The sequence below is a fragment of the Adiantum capillus-veneris genome, chromosome 4 (assembly GCF_014529385.1).
Source record: "Adiantum capillus-veneris isolate H3 chromosome 4, ASM1452938v2, whole genome shotgun sequence".
Taxonomy (NCBI): domain Eukaryota; kingdom Viridiplantae; phylum Streptophyta; class Polypodiopsida; order Polypodiales; family Pteridaceae; genus Adiantum; species Adiantum capillus-veneris.
Window position 1 is genome coordinate 7785744 of NC_140934.1, and position 14023 is coordinate 7799766.

Sequence of the window (14023 nt, forward strand, 5' to 3'; positions counted from 1 at the left end):
CTTGCTTTCTATGCGGTGGATAACCACGACTTGCTTTCTATGCGGTGGGAACCCACGTCTTGCTTTCTATGCGGTGGGAGTGTCCATGACGTGCTTTCTATGCTGTGGGAGTGTCCATAACGTGCTTTCTATGCGGTGGACATACCTAGTTGTATGGGCAGCTAGGCGACAACTGGAGGAGTGAACTCTCGTTGGAGGGGGGATGTTGTACCTCCAGAACATTGGGATTTTTATGAATAAGTTTGAGTAGAATTTTCACTAGAATTCTGTCTTGGTGTTGTTTGCAATACTGGTTGAAGGGCTATTTTAACGAACCATGTGATTCAGAATTAAACAAGGAATATTTATGTTGAACAACCTTTGTGGTAGTAATTAGGTCACACGATGAAGTGTGAGTGTGGGGGTGGAAAGTGGGGACTTGGCTCGGGTTGCCAATGCCTACAAGATCAGTGGTCCCGATTGGTCGGGAACTCTCTGTCCCCATAGTGCTTACTCGATATTAGTAATGCTCATTGCCCCTAGAGCGGGGAATTCTCAAGAGTACGTGCCTCTGAAACATGGGGAAAAAGGCACTCGGGGTTTCTCTCCTCTTGGAAGGTGGGTCTTAGGATCGCTAGATAGTTAAGTACGCTTCCCCTGCGAGGTGGAGCTAGATCTCGTTGCTAGTAGGCTCGAAATCGACTCACTTTGTGATGAGAGATCGTCCGCTAGTTGAACCCTGAACCATTTTGTTTGCTTCCGCTATAGATCTAGTGGCCACCAGGTTTACCATCAGATCCGTTGTTTGATACGACGGGGTGGGGACCTCACACCTGGTATCAGAGCCTAGGTTAGGCTGGGAAAATAAAGTCGTATTGTTTGAACATTTAAAATGAACTGAAAGTATATAGGTAGTTGATCCGAATTCCTTGCATTGGTGTTGCAGGAAGACCCCGTGCTCAAATATCGGAAGTTCCAAGTGTTTGAGCTTATTTATGAGCAAGCTCGAAGATCCCCTGTTTACCAGTTCAGGCGAGATGTCATGGAGATACTGTTGAAGGCTTATACGCCACACTCCACTCGCATTGACAAAGGATGGGAACTTGATTGGGCATTTCCAGGAGGGGTTTACTACATCAATGCTCGGAAGCTAGGATGCCTGGCTACCGACTTGAAGAAGATACGTTGGGGAGAAGAGTTGAGAGTGATAGAGATATTCTACTTGGTGCCCACACGATTGGATTAGATTGTTTCGGGCAACTCCAACCAAACCATCAACGACTGGCTCTTGGAGAAGGTCACCAATGTGATCCCAGCAAACCGAGTCAAAACCTTTGGATTACTGAAAGCGGAACTCCGGCCCGACATCTTAGTTTATTATCCCCTCAAGAATGTATATAAGAACTATTACACGAATGAAGTAGTGCATCGTGTCAATACCATTTCCTAGGCGTATGTTATACGCAAATCCATAAAGCCATGTAATAAGCGGTCATCAGTCATTCTAAACCTTGAGGGGTTTCGATTGTAATAAATTTCCATCAATAAAGTGCTTTTTGTCTCTGAATCTCTGTCTCTTGATAAAGTGGAATTTTGAATTTTATTAAAGTCTCGTGTCTCTTGAAATTCAAGTAATGGTAGCAAGAATTTCGTATAACCCATGTAGGTACCGCCTGTTGCTCTGTATTCGGCAGCGCAAGAGAAGAAGCTTCTCCTCAAACAAGCCCAACCCCCGATCTTTAAGGGCGAGGGGGCAAATGTGGAGAGAGATGCGGAAGTATGGATGGAAGCCATGGACGATTACTTTGAAGCTGCGGGAACCCAACCCGTAAATCAGACCATGCTTGCGATGTTCCGCCTGACTGGCGATGCCAAGATATGGTGGAAGCACCATTGCAGGGACATGGATATTAAGGGATCTTCCCAGTCCTGGGAAGACATCAAAGTTGCAATAATGGGACGTTATTTACCACCTGCCTATAGGACCTTGAGAATGAATGAATTCTTTTCACTTCGGCAGCTGAATTCAACGGTCGAAGAATACTATGCAAAGTTTGTCACTCTTCGGAGATATGCTCCTAAGATGACCTTGGAACAACAGGTGGCAAGGTTCTGTCAAGGACTAATCGATCCCTTGAACACTCGGCTGGAGGCTCTCAGGCCGTCAACGCTACAGGATGCCTTATTGAGGGCTAAACCTCTAGCTCTCGAAGTACAAAAGGCTAATCAGAACAGGAGGAATCATTGGTCAAAGAGGGCAAGGAACACTGCTTGGGACAACAGACCAGCCAACCAAACCTATAACCAGCGCCCTATTGTGGCTACCACCACAACCATGGAGTTCCCTGATGTTCGATGCTATGGTTGCGGCGAGCATGGACACTACATATCAAATTGCCCCAGGAACATTCATGCAACCAACGCCAATGCCATACCATTGAATACCCGTGGGCGTGGCTAAGCTAATGGAAGAGGAGGACGCGGAAGAATGAACAGAGGGCGAGGGCGTGGAGCTACCGCCAGAGTAAATGCCGTAATAGTTCAACCAACTGTGGGTGATGAAGCAGTGGAGAGAGAAACCCTACATGCTGCAATTGACAATCCCAATGGTTGCGAGCAATACGCAGTCATTCATACGCCAGGATCTCTCACAGGTGAACAACTTAACTTCCTTATAGATTGTGGCAGTACTCTTTCATTTCTTTCACCCAGATGCATGAGGAAGCTTAAGCTAGATAAGTATCCGTCAAGCAAGCTAGTTGTCGAGTTAGCAAACGGCAAGGAGGTAGTATCTCAACACTCTGCAGGCAAAATTGACTTTGATTTAGGGGGACACCCAACTTCTGCCCAATTTTGAACCCTACCCTTAGGATTCTTTGATGGGATATTAGGGATGGACTGGCTAAAGCAAAATAGGGCCCACATACATTGTGCACAAGGGAATTTTACCTTTACAGATAACTTGGGTAATGAAGTCTTAATTCAGGGGGAAAATGGGAGACCTAAGGCTACTCTAGTTAAGGCCAGCAGACTTTTGAAGGGACTAAGGAAGGGTCAGCAAATATATGCAGTTAAACTCAATAAGGTGGACCAATCAGATACCTCACTTCGACCAGACTGGCTGAGGGAGTATGATGACGTATTCCCCGAGGACCTTACGAATCTTCCACCACACAGAGAGGTAGATCATGAGATTGAGACTATCCCTGGGTGTGAAACCATCTCAAAAAGACCTTATAAAATGTCACTTCCGGAGGCCATCGAACTCAAAGAACAACTTAGGCAAGTCATTGAGCAAGGATTCATTCGACCCAGTACTTCTCCTTGGGGTGCTCCAGTTCTTTTCCAAAAGAAGAAGGATGGAACCTTAAGGCTATGCATAGACTATCGTGGATTGAACCAGGTAACTGTCAAGAACAAGTATCCAATTCCAAGGATTGACGAACTTTTGGACAGACTCCACGGCGCCAAAATATTTACAAAGATAGATCTAAGGTCAGGATATTACCAAATCAGGATCAAGGAATCAGATATTCCGAAGACAGCTTTCAATACTAGGTATGGGCACTACGAATTCACAGTAATGTCTTTTGGTCTAACAAATGCTCCTGCAAGCTTCAACCGACTTATGCAGGATATTTTCAGACCTTACCTGGATGATTTTGTCTTGGTTTTCTTTGATGACATTCTGATCTATTCCAAAGACGAGGCACATCACGAAGATCATGTTCGCAAAGTACTTGATCTCCTTCGAGAACACCAGCTTTACGCTAAAGAGAGCAAGTGCACTTTCTGCTCACCAAAGGTCAACTATCTTGGATTTGTCATTTCGGCTGAAGGGATTTCAGTAGACCCAGACAAAGTCAAGGACATCGTTGACTGGCCTCAACCATCCACTGTCAGTGAAGTAAGAGGATTTCTTGGAATAACGGGATGGTACAGGATTTTTGTCAAGGATTATGCACGTATTGCTGCACCTTTGACGGGACTCCTGAAGAAAGGAATGAGGATCGATTGGAAGACCGAGCACGAGTCTAGCTTTGCTAAGCTAAAAGAGTTCTTGGTCTGAGCTCCTATTTTAAAGCTTCCAGACTTCAGTAAAGAATTTGAAGTAGCGACACACGCTAGCAAATTCGCTCTAGGTGGAGTTCTTACTCAAGAAGGAAGACCGGTGGCATATACTTCGCGAAATCTGAGAGATCATGAGAAGAACTATCCTACTCATGATCTGGAACTTTTAGCAGTTATTCATGCACTGAAGTTATGAAGACATTATCTTCTTGGACGCAAGTTTCAGTTGGTTACAGATCACAAGAGTTTAAAGTGGATTTTTACCCAACCCATTCTCAATATGCGACAACGGCGATGGATAGAGCTATTACAGGAATATGACCTTGACATAAAGTATAGACTAGGGAAGGAAAACGCAGTTGCAGATGGTCTTAGCCGAAAATCGTTTCTCGGAGCTATCTCTATTCCAAATAACCCTATCTGGGATAGAATCAAAGAAGCATCCCTCGAAGATCCAGAGTACCAACGTATGGCTTCATTAGTCCAGCAGAATAAGATGCCTGAAGCGAAAGATTACTCTCTTATGGGAGGATGTCTTTACTACAGACATAGACTCTGTGTACCCAGAGACCCAGTTTTAAAGAAGGCCATTCTATATGAAGCACACGATAGCCCTACATCCGGACACCCAGGCTATGCTAAAACTCTTCACGCCGTCAGAACGAGTTATTTCTGGTCTGGAATGAAAGGAGACATACTTCGCTATGTGAGACAATGTCTTTCTTGTCAACGGATAAAGGCCGAAAGGATCAAATTACCAGGGCAACTTCAACCTCTTGACATACCCCAGATGAAGTGGGAATGCATCAGTATGGATTTTGTTACAGGGTTACCTTCTACAGGAGGTTATGATTCTGTTTTCGTGGTTGTTGATATGCTCACAAAAGTGGCTCATCTAATACCCGTAAAGAAAACCTTTACTGCTTCAGATATTAGTCGGGTATTCATCAAGGAGATTTTTAGGTTACATGGTCTACCCAAGCGTATCGTCAGCGATAGAGATGCCAAGTTTACATCAAAATTTTTGGACCTCTCTTTTCCAATCTATTGGGTCACAATTAGCCTTCAACACAGCATATCATCCGCAGACTGATGGGCAAACTGAAAGAGTTAATCAAGTCATCGAGGACATTCTCAGAGCCTATTGTTCGCAAGAACCAAAGAAGTGGTTACAATATCTACCTTTGGTAGAATATGCTTATAACTCTTCCGAACACAGAAGCATTGGAATGTCACCTTTCAAAGCTCTTTATGGACATGACTGTTTAGCACCACTGAACTTTTCAGATCCAACCATCAGAGTAGAAGCCTCTAGAAAGATGTTAGAAGATATGGAAGCCCAGACTAGAGCCATTCGCCAGGACATTCAGGCAGCTCAGGATAGACAGAAGCACTATGCAGATAAGAATCGTTCGGAAAGGACTTTCAAGGAACGAGATAAGGTTTTTCTACGAGTCCGACCTAAGAAAAGCAACTTATCACTAGGCAGATATAAGAAGCTTAGCCCAAGATATTGTGGGCCATTTGAGATCGTTAAGGTTATAAGTGACCAGGCCTACAAGCTAAAGTTACCTGCAAACTTGAAGGTTCATGATGTATTCTATGTCAGCTTACTCAAACCCTATATTCCCAACCCCGATCAATTCTTGGACTCAGATCAGATAGTCATGCCAGCACAAGGAGTTCTTGAGCTCCAACCTGACTATGTACTTGAAACAAGAGAAAGGAAATTACGCAATAGAACTATCACAGAACATTTGGTAAAATGAAGGGATTACCCTGAAGAAGATGCAACTTGAGAAGACGAGTCGACGCTCTTAAAAGATTACCCAAACTCATTCTTGAGATGAGGTCATCTCAAATTTTTCACGTTGGGGAGGTTGTAAGGTCTCTGACCCGATCACAAGAGCACCCTTGTACCACGAAATGAATACAATGGAATAAGTAACTATTTTTAGCAGTTTTTCAGATTCTTTTAGTGCCATGATGTTTAGAATGTTATAAAGCTTGAAAATGTGAATTTAAATAATTTTTGTGAAAAATTTCCAAAAATAGTAAGTTTTTGGTCACCCGACCCGTCCAGTCTTGACCGTCTCGAAAATCTGCACCCGTACCCCGAATTTGAAAAAAATGCATTTTCGGACCCCGGGGGCTGCTAAATATGGCAGGTACTCGGGCTAGTATGCCTTAGTTAGAGCTTTGTATGGCAATTTACGGCGTCAAAATCCGATTCGTATGACCCGTTTTAGCCTAGAACCAAATTTCTTAAAAATTGTCCGGGGAGGCACCGGGGGCCCGGGACTGTGTGGGAACAGGTCCCAGGCCACTTCAGATCAGCTTTAGCAGCTAGGGGGCGCCCTCTTGCTTTGTGGGAGTCTTGGGAAAGCTGCCAAGCCTGCAACTCAGTCTCAGAACCAGTTAACCAAGCCAACCTGACACTTGGTGGGCAGAGAACTGGACTTGCCATGCTTAACTGGAGAAGCTCCCAGATGCATTTAGCAACCCAGATCGATTTTCAGCCTGTAGGAGCCTATTTAAAGACCTGCATACACACACACACACACACACACACACACTTATGATCACACACACTCACACAGTGCATACACACACACACCCACATACATTGGGGAGGTGCTGCCGAATCACACACCTATTGAAGAAGAAGCTAGGAGGGAGGTGCTGCCGAATTTTCATCTCAAGAGGCTCGATTAGATCAGAAAATCGAGAAGATTACCAGCTCTTAATCAGGGTAACGACAGTTTAATTAATGCCATCTGAAAATCCCTTTTCCCACCATCAAAATTTCTCGTACATTATGTCTATTCCTAGCCGAAAATCTCTATGACTACTCTCTAAATTCTCCTTATTCGTACTCTACTATGTGATCATTATCCCATAGCTGAATTATCAGCCATTCTTCACTCTCGATTAATGATTAGAGCATAATTATCAGAATCTTCTCTCTCTAGATAGCATAGTAATTAATCGATAAGCTAGTATTTGTGCAGATTGAAGAGAATCACTATTGTAATCACTCATTAACATTGTAGCTTAATTGAATTCATTTCTCTTGTGCATTAAGACATAATTAAGGAGAAATTAATCCGTCAATAAGTCTCTAAGAATTGGTTTTTCCTCACACATATGCATAGGGTAAATCTGCATCATCTAATTGATAGGAAATAGTCTAATCATACTTAATCCAATTCTCTGGTAATTCCAATAATGAAATCCTAATTATTCTTGATCATGTAAGCCGAATAATTATCTTAGAGCCGGTTCCCATAGGATCATGTGCCATCCTTAATGATTGATTTATGAAAGAAATCTAGACTCTCATATAGGAGGGATTAATTGATGTCACTAATCTACCCATTGGACTGTTATGATGCTGTGAACCTTAGCTCTTTCCCCAAGCTAATCATTTAAAGTAGTGAGAAATGGCCCCGGTTAAGAGGACGCGCTTCGGTGGTGCCCATGATCGCGAAGCAGGAACGAGCAATGTCAACGGAAAGGGAAAGGCTCCCATGGACGAGCAAATACCGGCCATCTCACGGGCCATCGATGAAGAAGTGGAAGAGGTAGATCATATTTTTTTTTCAAGTTGTTTAAATTAACATTGCATACGCTAGTTAGGAATGCTCATATCCCCAAACATGTTGGAGAAATCCGACGGAAACCTCGGCATTGAAATCATTATACATTAAGTTCTAAAGTAGGAAGGTAATGTTTGATGGGTATGCTGTTTGCAAGAGGAAAGAATGTCTGCTAGGAAAAATTTAGCTCGGCATGTTCATTTTATTTCCAATGTTGAATCAGTCCTGACCCCCCTACTGATCACAGGGGGTAGAGTTCCTCGTTAAGGGCTCTTGAATCCACGACTTGCTTTCTATGCGGTGGATAACCACGACTTGCTTTCTATGCGGTGGGAACCCACGTCTTGCTTTCTATGCGGTGGGAGTGTCCATGACGTGCTTTCTATGCGGTGGGAGTGTCCATAACGTGCTTTCTATGCGGTGGACATACCTAGTTGTATGGGCAGCTAGGCGACAACGGGAGGAGTGAACTCTCGTTGGAGGGGGGATGTTGTACCTCCAGAACATTGGGATTTTTATGAATAAGTTTGAGTAGAATTTTCACTAGAATTCTGTCTTGGTGTTGTTTGCAATACTGGTTGAAGGGCTATTTTAACGAACCATGTGATTCGGAATTAAACAAGGAATATTTATGTTGAACAACCTTTGTGGTAGTAATTAGGTCACACGATGAAGTGTGAGTGTGGGGGTGGAAAGTGGGGGCTTGGCTCGGGTTGCCAATGCCTACGAGATGGGTGGTCCCGATTGGTCGGGAACTCTCTGTCCCCATAGTGCTTACTCGATATTAGTAATGCTCATTGCCCCTAGAGCGGGGAATTCTCGAGAGTACGTGCCTCTGAAACATGGGAAAAAAGGCACTCGGGGTTTCTCTCCTCTTGGAAGGTGGGTCTTAGGATCGCTAGATAGTTAAGTACGCTTCCCCTGCGAGGTGGAGCTAGATCTCGTTGCTAGTAGGCTCGAACTCGACTCACTTTGTGATGAGAGATCGTCCGTTAGTTGAACCCTGAACCATTTTGTTTGCTTCCGCTATAGATCTAGTGGCCACCAGGTTTACCATCAGATCCGTTGTTTGATACGACGGGGTGGGGACCTCACAAGTTCAGTGGTAATGCAACCAAAATCTAAGAGCATTTGTTTAAACTCCCTGGTAATATCTTCGAGTTTACGACTCCGCCAAGAGAAATTGATGCTAGATTGTCAAAGTATGCTTGCATAGTAGAGCAATTCTTATAGCTAAAAAGAAAAGTGCTAAAGACAAACAAGTTGCAACGGATGTTGAAATGTATGTTGTCAATGAGAGAACATAGCATGTACCTACAGAAGCAAGTGATCACACTCCCTAGTCACTCATTTTCATGGATATGCTTCAACGTCAGCAACAACAAATCCTAGCTCAACTAAAGTTAGTAAAGCATCATCCAATGGCCAAATGCTCTATGAAGCGATAGATAAGCAATGGTTACTTGAGTTGCACTTGAAATGGATGCAAGATTTTGTGACGTGCGGTATACCATTCAATGCTATGCGCAACCCCATATTTCAAGATGATTTAATGAGCACGGCCTAAAAAGGGTTTGTGATTCCTGATTATAATAAGATGTGTACAGAGTATCTAGATAAACTGAAAGACAATACTGAAGCCATCCTCAAGCACACGGTGGTGGACTTTGTTACTACATTTGGTTGCACCATAGCATTGGATGGATGGGCCAACTGTCAGAAGCAGCCGTTTATCAATGTGATGCTTATCAATCCTAGAGGGTCTATTTATGTAGAAGCCATTGACACCTATTCAAAATAGAAGACCAGTGATTATCTTGCAAGGATATATATGAGCGAGCCATAACAAAGGCAGGTTGGCCAAAGAACGTGATTGCAATTGTCACAGATAATGCATCCAATTACAAGGCTGCAGGAAGGGCTATCCAAGTTAAGTACCCTGAAATGATTATCTTGCAAGGATATATGAGTGCACCATAGCAAAGATAATGCATCCAGTTACAAGGCTGCAAGAAGGGCGATCCAAGTTAAGTACCCTGAAATTACTTGGGGGCCATGTGTCGCGTATACTCTTATTTTTCTATTAAAAGACATTCAAAAAATGGCCGTCATAAAACAAATGCTGCTGGATGTAAATCATGGGGTGAAATTCATTATAGAGCATTAATTTTTGTATACTCTTTTTTGAATAAAATCACCCCCAACAAAACTTTGCAAATATTTTGTGCGACAAGGTTTGCAACCGCATACTATGTTCTTGCCATTTTGCAAGAAGTGAAGCCTAGATTGATTGAAATGGTAGCCAATAGAAGATAGGATGCTTGGCTCAGCAAGTATCCTAGGTGGCAAGAGGCAACTACAAGATGTGTACAGCTTGTGAACTCGCAAGTTTTTTCGTGCAATGTAGAGAGAATTGCCACCCTGGTCAAACCATTTATTGATCTTTTGCGCATAGTCGACAAAGACTCTTTTGTCTTTGGTTGAGTCTATTGGTACATGTTAGAGGCATTATGCAAAGTAAGAGAGCATGCTGGCTTTGGTGCAAAGGACAAAGCTTCCATAATAACAGCTGCCAACAAGAGATGGGTGCAATTGCATACGCCGTTGCATGGTGTTGCATTTGTATAGGATCCTAAATTTCAAATGCACCAACAATCGGCCAATAACAAATTCATGAGTGACTTCAAAATAGTGTGCTCTCAACTATTAGGACAAGAGGATGGGAAAACTGCTTTTCATCAGTGAGTCGATTATGCTAATAGAACTGGCATGTTCTGGGATCCATGGCATATAGATTCCATTGCACACACAAGTGTGTCTCTATGGTGGAAGGAGTATGGTGGGGAGAAAGTGGAGCTGCAACACATTGCTATTAGAGTTCTATCTGTTGTTGTATCAAGTGGAAGTTGCGAGAGAAATTGGTCGGCTTTTAACTTTATGCATACCAAGAAACAAAGTCGGATTCATCCTAAACGTGCTACTGATTTGGTTTATGTGTTTTGCAACATGAGACTTATCCATAAGACTGTGAACATTGCTTCAAGAGCAGCACAAAAGCACTATGGTGTCTTTCAAACCCATGAAGCTATAGCTGCAAAAGTAGACGGTGACTATAAAATGGAATGGGAGATAGCTTCAAAATGCTCTAATATGGATGAAATAGATGATATGATTGGTGTGTTTGATGGTGATGAAGATGTATGACTAAAGGCGTATAAGTAATTATGACACATCGCCATTTTACACTACAAGATGTTCACCTCTCTCTCTCTCTCTCTCTCTCTCTCTCTCTCTCTCTATATATATATATATATATATATATATATATATATATAGATGTCTATCTCTCTCTATCTATCTATCTCAAGTTACTTTTAAAATAAGAATCATAATTAGAGGTAGACACAATACAATACTATTTATTTGATTGAGAATACAAAAATGGACAGCTGAGGAGATAAATGACAAGGTGTGATTACGAAAATTATAGCCCTTCGCCAAAATAGATAGGGGAAAAGTGAGAAAAGTGCTCAAGCCAAAGATTGAGTCAGCTCATTGAGTAGTTCATCTATGTCAAACTCAGTACTTTTAGGCACAGGAGATGGGCTTAGAGGTTTTTGTTGCGAAGGACCAGCCTGATCTGGCAATGGTACGTAGACTGTTGCATACTATTGCAGCTTGGCTTGGGCCTCTGATAGCTCTATCTCAAGCTCAAGGATTCTGCCGTGCAAAATGTCACGCGTCTCTCCTTGGCTTGCAAGATCTTGCCCTTGGCTTGCCAATACAACGAGCGTCTCTGACTCTTCGAGAAGCAGAACTATGGGATGTTTGCGTGCAGGCATTGGATTATTGGCGTGAGTTGCTGCCACTTTCCCTACAATTAAACCATACCCAACGCTAGAATTCTTGGGGAGGTCTGAACAATCTACACGCCTCCCAAGGATGTCGTAAACATAACATTGTTGTATAAAGTAGAGTGTCATTTGGCTATTGTTTGGCATCACTCTCACGACATATGAATCTTTGTAGAAAGACTCGTGCGAATCCTTTGTGTTGCAAATCTGATAGATTTACATGAGGTGATTCTTTGACATTGCCACTAATTCGAAATAAATGTTGGCATACAAAGTGGCTTGGACATAGCTTTCTGCACTTCTTAAGGCGAAGACGCTTGCCTTGCAACCCGGAATCGTCCTCTTTGATTCACGCAATAGCTTTGAGGTCTTTCTCTTGGCTATACGCTCTCTCTCTCTCTTCTTGGTAGATGGCCCATGCTTCAACGTGATTAAGTTCTTCTTCCATATCTACCAATCAAGCAAGCATGTCATCATTAGAAAGACTTATCGTAAAGCTGACAGGTTATCACTTTCAAATCTTCAAAGGAATAGACATGATAACTTAATCATGTTGCAATAAAGAGACATAATATTTATCACCATGGTGTTGGAAAGAGACAAGATAACTTGATAATTATATAATTTACAAGCTCAATACATGAGGATAATAAATAATTCATCACTTTAATCATCCGCTAGTCGTAGACCAAAAATCATTACAATGTCATAGTCCACTCTATGGGCACCATTTAGACAGAGAGAGAGAGAGAGATCAAAAGCGTTATGTTGGGTTGAGGGATTTTTGTGCTTGCCACTCTCAAGGTGGGTAAGTACATTGCTTAAAAAATCTCTTTTCTCTTATGGCACTGACATGCACTTCAAGAGTCGTTTTACAAGTATGATACATGGAGTAGATGTCCATGGATTTATTCCAGGGAGGGGGATTAATAGATATGCATTCTAGGGTAGCCCATGGAAAATATCTCTCGCTCTGCTTTCTAGTTTCTATTTTCAAGTTGCGGAGAGGAGGAACGCATGTCGTTGTTTTGGTCTTTGTACATGACCCCCAATCCACAATGCCTGCATAGACCCCCTTTTGTCCAAAGTGAAGCATCATGTTGCAAGAGTGAAGGTCATTGTGGAGATAGTCGTGCACATGTAGATACTTTAAGTATGAAGAAGAACGTTTATTATCTGCAAAATGTTATTTTTGAACATCTCTATTGTTCCTCCAGTGGTTGCATAATCGCGAATGGCAGGTTGACTTCCATTTACAGTGTACTCTCTTATCCACTGCTCTACATGGCCCCCATTCCAAAAACGTGAAATGAGCATTGGATGCTCTATGTGGTGGACCATGAAAAGTGGATAAATAATGCTACGATGAGTGATGTCCAAAACTGTGGCTATATCCATGACCGATTGATTCACTCTGGGTCCATGCATGTGGACTTTAAAGATCTTCGCTGCATACAATGGCTCTTTAAACATAGGATGTGTGACACCTAAACGCTTCACGTGTGTCCATCTCCCTTCTCCCAGTTGCGGAGCCTGTATATTGAAGATTTTTGTTTCTGGCAAAAGATATAATATAGGGGGGAGCTGAGACTGATTGAGAGCGAGAGTGGCACTAGCAGCAGACTCTATTAACTCTAGCCGTAGTTTCTGGCTCTTTTGTAGCATCGAAAGAGATGACTTCCACTCTCGTGCGCTTTGCTGCTCTCTCCAGCTTTCCCTTGCTCTTGAACTCAATATAAAAATGTTGCACAAGCTCTATGCGAGTAGTTATGCCTGGCAAAGTAATGATTTCAGGATTTTTTAGATCCTAAAAAATCTTTGCAATCTATCCAATAGACTGCTTGACCATGTTCAATAATGAACATGATATCATTAGAGATATGTCAAAAGCAATGGGCCTTAATGCGTGCTAAAGCTTCTCAAAAACAGACTTCGCTAAGGCCTTTGTGAACTAGTAATAATGTTCCGGACTAGAGGGATTTAGGCAAAAACAAAGTTTAGGCTCTAGAATGTGATGAAAGTGACGTACTATCACTTTAATTTGAGGTGAATTTTTGTTGATGTTTCGCCAGCTTAATATCCGCCATAGCTGCAAAATATAATTTTAAAACATAAACATTGTCAGAGGGGAGGGAAAACTCTCAAAATCATGTCATGATCCTAATCCATACACAATTGACATAATCTAGAGCAAACGATGATAAATTATGATTGCAATACATACATTGTACAATGGAGAGAGGTGAACATGCCAGGAGTGTGAGGGACGCTCATCACAAGAATTGGACCATGTTATGTGCATTACATAACACACATAAACGATCAAAGCACGAATGTGAACAACCTAGCTTGTGTGAGGTACACTCAACTCAAGTCCTGGACGTTGTTGTCATGTTGATTGATAGTTTAATCAATTTAATCCCCGATGAAGTGTGTGAAACACAACACAACCATCAACGGATAATTTAAAAGTCTCATATTGTGGTCAAACATTGTACATATTTACACCAAGTCATCTAC